Below are 7,498 nucleotides of genomic sequence, written 5' to 3' on the forward strand. Positions count from 1 at the left end.
CGGGGACGCCGCCCTGGCCGGGGCCTGCCCGCCGGCGGAGCTCTGCGCGGGGCCGGGGCGCCGCCGAGAGTGGTTAAGTTTTGCTTCTCGACTCTGGTTTGCGGTCTCACATCAGGCAAGTTATTTTCTGTAAAGTTTAAACGATTTTTCTTTTACTGTGGGGAAAAAAAAAGTAGATGGACTTTCTTAGCGATCGTTACGGAGCAGCTTTGTCATCCCAGAGTTGAAAATGCACCCCAAGGTATTCTGTTGAAATTGGGAATGAAAGATTCTCGTCTACACGTAGTTTATCTAAGTAGGGACCACGAACTTGGTTTAGGGTTTTTCTTCCTTTGAGGCAAGTTCTTGTTCAGTCTAACCTGGCTGTCCTTGAATTTGTAATCCTCCTGCCTCGGCCTGAGGGGTACTGGGATTATAGGTGTGGTCCACAAGCCAGTTTTGGTTTAAATTTCCTTTTTGTTGTTTTGTTTTTGAGCCTCCTATGTCGCACAGGCTGGCCTTGAACCCCTTATGACGCTCAGGCTGCACCTTTCAACTCTAGGCAATCCTCCTGCCTCAGCCTCCCTAGGGCTGAGATTACAGGCGAGTGCCACTACACGAGGTTTAAATTTCTTACTACTGCTTTTGACATTGCCACTTTCAGGCACAGACTTTGAATTTAAGGAATCTAAAGACCCCTTCATCTCGTTGCCTTCTAAGTATTTTTTCAACAAAACATCGAGCGCATGTGAATACGAATGACAGACAAGAGTGGCATTGTTTTTTATAGCTGCAAATCTTTTGGATGCCTGGTTTAATAGAGGACCGATCCTTAAATCTACTGCATCGCACCGTGTAACCTCTGAAAAGCCTCCACGGGTATCCTCATACTTTTTTTAAAAAATGCACAACTTTGTCATCTGCTTTCACCATGTAGGTCAAGTCGGGGCATTGCACAAGACTTTAAAAGTACAGATAAGGATGATTACTATACATTTTCTTTGAGCTCTTTAAAAAACAAAAATTGGGATTTAGGCCAGGTGTGGTGGTGCATGCCTGTTGTGGCAGCCCTCCTGGGGACCCGAGGCAGTTGATCCTAAGTTCCAGCCCAACCCGGGCTGTTTAGCAACTCGATGCAACCTTGCCTCAAAAAAGTTTTTATAAGAAGGGCTCGGGGGCATAGCTCAGTGTGAAGGCCCTTTGTTCAGTTTCCAGTACTGAAAAAAGAACTGGGATTTAGATGCATAAACAGTAGGTTACATAGATAAAGATTACATAATCTGTGATTGTGGAGACTCAGGAATGTTTAGAGACATTCTAAGTGATTCAACTTATCTTTCAGTTTCAATGCATGTCTGTAATGATGTACACAAAACTTGAGTTCCGTGGTAGGTGTGCTTGTGAAAAATTGTGTGTAAATGGAATCAAAGCACTATGAGAACTGTGAAAAGTCCTTCAACGAAGCCTGTGGTGAAATGGTAGTTTGATGCACACCGTTTGACACACACCGTTAGGGTTACCCAGTTGTCTGGAAGAATCTGGGTTTCCTGGGTGGGCTACCATGGTACTGCATTGTATAAACTTCTAAGATACTTGGATGTAATAGTTTTGAAAGGAGTCCAAATGTTTCCAGTTGTTTCTGTGAACTCTAGTCCGAATGTGTCAGTCGGTAGTTCTCCTGTTCCATCAACAGGAAGCATCTGGTCATTCTTTATGTAATTGTTAGAAAATGCCAGTTGTATTTTTAATGTTTGCTGCTTATATGAAAATAGGCTGGATCTTGGTTAATTTTACTTTGCTTTTACAACCTTTCCCCTCCCAAGCCTTTTAATAGATAAAGCAAATGTGCCATGAGGAATTTAGAAATTTTTTTTTCCTTGTGGTACTGCAGGTTGAACCTAGAGCCTTCACACTGAGCTATGTCCCCAACCTCCCCAGCCGGCCTTTTTTAGTTTTGCTAAGTTGCCTCAGCTGGCCTTTAACGTGGGCCTTTCCTGTCTCAGCCTCCTGTGTAGCTGGAATTACAGCCATGTGTTCCAAACCTCGGCTGCTTCATGTTTTGTGGTGGTTTTTGATGCAGGGTCTCACTATGTAGCCTGGGCTGGCGTCAAACTTGGGCTGCTTCTACCTCCACCTCCTGAGTACTGGAATTGCAGGTGTGCACCACCAGACCTGGCTGCTTAATGATACTTTGAATCATGAATTCATTTTTGTGGGCTGGGGAGATAGCTCAGTGGCATAAGTGCCTGCCTGGCAAGCACAAGATCCTGAGTTCAACCCCCAGTACCAAAAAACAAAGCATTTTTGTGAGTGTGAGACCCTTATCTAGTTCCCCTTTGCAAGTTCCGCTTGGCAGCCTGTAGCCTAAGTGCAGATGAGCTCACTGACTGATGGCTTCTGTCTTTTCTCTCACATGGCTCACGCTGAGAAAGAAACCCAGACAAGATGCTTGACTTGGTTTACTTTTTCTTTTCTTTTTTTGTGGCCCTGGGAATAGAAGCAGAGCCTCCCGTGGTCAGTGTAAGCAAGCAGCTCTGCTACGGAGCTTCAACGCTGCCCAGCCCCTTAAAGTTTTATTTGGAGGCAGCGTTGGGGAACTCGCCCAGGCTGGCTTTGAACGTGCAGTTCCCTTCGTAGCTTCCTGAGTCACAGGGTAACCACAGGTGTGTGGAGTGGGCCTGGCTGATTTCCTTTTAAGTTAACAAACAGGTAGTTGGGCATATTTTTCTGGTCCAGTATGATAATTTTATGCATGTATCAATGTGAAAAGTTCAAATTAAGGTAATGGCATTTCCATTTCAAACGTCTTTTCTTTATATTGGAAATCTTTGAACCCTTCTTGTTCTTTATAACATATATAATACATTATAAACTGCAGTTATCCTGTTGAGGGCAACTTAGTTTTTTAATGAATATTAGTCCGTTGGCCTTAGTTTCGTCAAGTAATTGTGTTTCTGTAGCACAGATGTCTTTGAAGATTTTTCTTTTTGGTGGGATGGAGTGCCCCTTCCCCTGCCCCCATCATACTAAAAGATATTTCTGTGGCCAGATGAAATTAGTACGAGGCCTCTGTGTTGTCAGTGTTGACTCGGTGGTTCAGTTTGCTGGGTCAGTTCACCTTTATTTGGGCTGACTGCATCTTGCTCTTGCCGTGAGTGTAGAGGTGTAGGCCTGGGCTTGAAGTGGTTTCTCCAGTACAGATAAACTCAAGTGGACAGATTCAGATGTAGAAATCTCAAAAGCTTAGCCCTAGTTCTCATACCTTTTTTTTTTTTTTGCAAGAAAAGAAATATTTTCTTTAATTTAACATCATATATATACACTATTTATATATACATTCACATTTATGAGTACATATCTAAATATTCATATATATATGATTCTCGTACCTTTTAATAAGAACTTTATTGTCTTTTAATAAGAACCTTGTGTGTTAGACAGTGTATAAAAAGTCTTGACAATTTTAGCATTAATAGTCAGATTACACTACTATATACTTTTTCTGAAAGCAAAATGATTACGCGCGTCATGTATACTAAGTGTTGCTCCTGCTGCACTTGGGCTGGCTGTTGTGCCAGCGATACTGTATCAGCATCCTATCCTTCAGGGCTTGGTGTGCTGCTCCCTAAACTTGATACTACGTTACAATTTCCGGTAGATTACTCAGAGCAACAGAACAGCAGCAAAAACAGGCAGCAAAGCTTATGTGGGGAAGGGCCTGGGCTCCTTTGTTAAGTTCCCAAGGTCAGAGACACCAGGCTTCACCTCTCCAAACTGAAGAGCACTCCCAGGACCCTTGGCTGTGGGAGAAAGGGAAAGGAGGACATGTTGAAAACTGGGCTGTGTGGCCCAAAGAAGAGAAGCTCCTGTAAGAAGCAGCAGCAACTTAGTTGGAGGTCTGTCAGAAAGGTTGACTCTGACCAGAAAGAGATGGGATCAAAGGATAGAAGTTGGAGGCAGATTTCAAAAGTGTTCTGAGAGAAATTTCCTCTAAATTGCAAAAGTGAAATGGATTAATTTGGGTGGTAGGCTTTTCCCAACATTAATAAGTGTCTGAGTTGGGAATTCTACGGTAGAAGAGCTGATATGTTAACAGGGAACTTGGGTTAGGTGCTCTTGAGCACCCTACAAGCTGAGATTTATAGAATGTCTAGGGTTGCAGGTGTTAAGAGCAAAACTAACTGAAACAGTTGAGCTTAATTGGGTCATAATTTTCATCTTCAATAGAGAACTGTTTTGTTTTTGTTTTAACACAAGGTCTCACATAGTTCAGGCTGGCCTTGAGCTCATAATCCTTCTGCCTCAGCCTACTGAGTGCTGGGATTACAGGCATGTGCCACCACACCCTGCTGAGAAATGAGTATTAGGTGAGTGGGTTCTTCGAAAGAGTTTTAAATTAACATTATAATTTGGCAGACTGAAGCTTTAAAAATGGATGTGCCTTCTTGCTGAGCATGGTGGTACATGCCTGTAATCCTTGGGAGGCAGAGGCAGGAGAATCCCTGAGTTTGAGACCAGCCTGGGCTATATAGGGAGACCCTTGTCTTTTTTTTTTTTAAAGGACATACCTTGTGACATGGACATTGTCATTTAAGGGATTTGTCCTGATATAATAAAGGTCTGCGTGGAGTGTATCAGCTGTAATATTGCTGGTAACAGAGCTGTGTGTTGGCTAGTCGCAGCTCCTGTGTGACAGCTCAGCAGGCCCTAGGCCTTGGGGGCGCGCACACCCAGAAGAATCAATCAAGCAACAGAGCTGGTTTACACTGTTAACCCCTGTAGCACTCTTGCGCAATGGGTTGTTCGGTGGCCCATTTTTTGGAAGGCAGTACTGTGGCATAGAGACAAGAGGAAGCGAGGCGACTCCAGCCAGCACGCCGAGCCAGTGCTCCTGATTGCTGCGCTGTAAGTGTGTAAGTACTGAATGTGTCCCTGTGAGTGTTAGGGTGCACCTCTAAATGGGGTGCTGCTTTGTGAAAGCACCATCAAAGTGTGATGTTTGCAGAACGTAGACACAAAGAGGTGTCTTGGTGTATGTAAGTGAAAGAGTAGATTGAAGCCCAGGGTGTATTTTGTTTAAGAATACATGCCAAATGGTGAAGTGCACAGATGGATTTGGATTTTATACTACGCAGTTCGTGTGAATGGATTTGGGGATTGCGTATAAAGGAAAATTTCTAAATGCAGAAAATTTTTTTAAAAGTTTGATTCCTTACATTTTAGAAGTGTAAATTGAATAAAGAAAAATATCAATGACTCCCACTCCATCCACCTTACAATAATTAGCGTTGCTGTGTTTTCTTTACCTCATATGTAATATTTTAAATATGTTATTAATCCTAGTTAGTGGATATATTAGGCAATTGACGTAATCTCTTTGTGCCTTAGTTTTCTTTGGAAAAATGAAGATTATTATAGTACCTGTTTTCTGATGGGAAAGGATTAATGAATTAGCACATAGTGTATAAAGTGATCTAAGTGCTTGACACATAGTTGAGAGCTCTGTGAATGCCAGTAATTATAGCCGTGGGGTCATCGCCCCCGCTTCAGAGTCCTTGGGGTCTAGTAGTTTGAGAATTAAATTTCTTGTAGCTGGGTGTAGTGTACACCTATAATCCTGGCACTGGCACTCTTGAGAGGCTGAAGCAGGAAGAGCCCACTTGGTGACCAGTGAGACCCTGTCTCAGAGAAGAAGCGAAGAATGGGCCAGGCCTACCGCGGTACCCTTCTTCGGTGGTTCTTCTGTTTACAGGAGAATGCATGAACTGTTAGGCTAGAGGGACAGACTGTCAGTGGCTTCATGTCGGTACACATAAGGTTTTACTACCAAATGAATGATTTTGAGGAGCAGAGGTGTTTTGTTTTTTTTTTTCTCTCGTTTAGTTTTTAGAATTGCAGGTAAATGTGTGGAACATTTAATCGAGCTTGAGTCCCACTTTATTTTCATATTAAAACATGTTTTATGTTATTATGTATCTTTGTAGTGCATGGTAGATTTAAAAACTTAAAATAATGGAAATGCCCACTTCTGCCTCTTCTGATAAAAAAAGTTAAACCCACTGTTCAGTGATTCTGTTGTTTAAAAACATGCTAAGCCCAGGGGCACTGCGATTCTGTTCCGTAACGCCTTTTCCTCTAGGAAAAGCTTGAGAGTTCCTCTAACCCAGTTAAGGAACTTGTGTCCCACACTTGGCCTTGGAGGCTAGCTACTCCCCTCCTGGGTTAACTGCAGCAGGACTCCTCCAAGGAGGGGGTGGGGCCGGCGGGACCCTCTTTGCACTTTTCCGTCCTGTGTTTTTCTGTGGTGGTCCTTAGCACTGTGCTTATTCCCTCCAGGCTGTGGGGCTATTTCCAGGGCTAGGTCTGTGCACCAGGTTCCAATTACACCAAAGCTTTGGCATGTGCAGCCCCTTCTGGCTGTGACCTTGTGTCTGTTACTCGGTGTCTGTCCACTGACCCAGCGTCCAGGCAGAGCAAACAGATTGCTGAGCTGACTGGGGAGGGGCAGGGGGAAAGGGGAAGGGTGTGAGGGAGGGGTCGAGCTCATAGGAGTGGGGTGGCTGCTCTTAGGGAAGAGAGGGACAGCTGGCAGACTGCCCCCCAGCAGTGACAGAGCAGAAAGGGAGAGTGGAGAGTGGGAGAGAAATGGTTCTGCTGTGGAGAGCGCTTGGGCCAAGTAAGAGGAAAAGCAAGGTAAAAAGGAACTCCTGGAGAGAGCAGGGCAGGCCACCATAAGGAGAGCCACGCCAGCCTACTATGCTCCTCTCACCTTACGTGGTTGTGCCTAAAGTGCTTGTGTAGCTGCCTCTTCGCAGAATCCAACTCTAACCTCACCTTAATCTTGGCCTTTTTATCTTTTGGAGCTGTGAGAAGTATGTGTTGTTGTTTATGAGCCATCTACTTTGTTTTATTTTTTGAGATGGGCTCCTTTTGTAGCCCAGACTGGCCTTGAACTTGTGGCAGTCCTGGTGCCTCAGTTTTCCAAGTGCTGAGCTTACAGATGTGCACCAGTATGCCTGGCATAAGACACCTGGTTTATGGTATTTTCTTTATGTAGCTCAGTGGATTGAGATGTTTAGCCTGTCCTTCTGTGGAGCCTGAACTTTGACATTGGCCACGTCTTTCCTCTTGCTGGGCTCTTGTTGTCAAACCTTCCATTGATTTTCTTTTTCAGGAGTCGTAGCATGTGTAATAATTATGCTGTCTTGGCTATACAGGTTCATTCTGAACGGTCCCGAATGGCCTGCTCCTTCGTGGTGATTGTCTTATTAATATAGTACTTTTCGAATGTCTTAGGATTTTTTAGGTGCTGTTGACTTCTGCTTACTGAAGAAATACAGGATATAAGCTTACACATTTTTGTTTTTCCATTTTTACCATAACAAACCTCAGTTCTTTTTTTTTTTTTTAATTTTATTTATTTATTTTAAATTTTATTTATTTATTTGTGTGTGTGTGTGGCCAGCTCAGCCCACCAGGGGGCGGGCTGGCTGGCATGTGGTGCTGGGGGATTGAACCG

General features: G+C 43.8%; 1 protein-coding gene across 1 annotated transcript in view; it reads left to right on the forward strand.

Moving 5' to 3' along the window:
• Nucleotides 1–68: 68 nt before the first annotated feature.
• The window catches only part of Gabpb1 (GA binding protein transcription factor beta subunit 1), a 55,599-nt gene continuing 48,169 nt past the window's right edge, over nt 69–7,498 (forward strand). Inside the window, exon 1 of the mRNA XM_004639003.2 lies at nt 69–115. The gene's annotated coding sequence lies outside the window, so the exon portion shown is untranslated. The remainder of the gene's footprint in view (nt 116–7,498) is intronic.

This window comes from Octodon degus, unplaced genomic scaffold (assembly GCF_000260255.1).
Source record: "Octodon degus isolate 3935 unplaced genomic scaffold, OctDeg1.0 scaffold00105, whole genome shotgun sequence".
Taxonomy (NCBI): Eukaryota; Metazoa; Chordata; class Mammalia; order Rodentia; family Octodontidae; genus Octodon; species Octodon degus.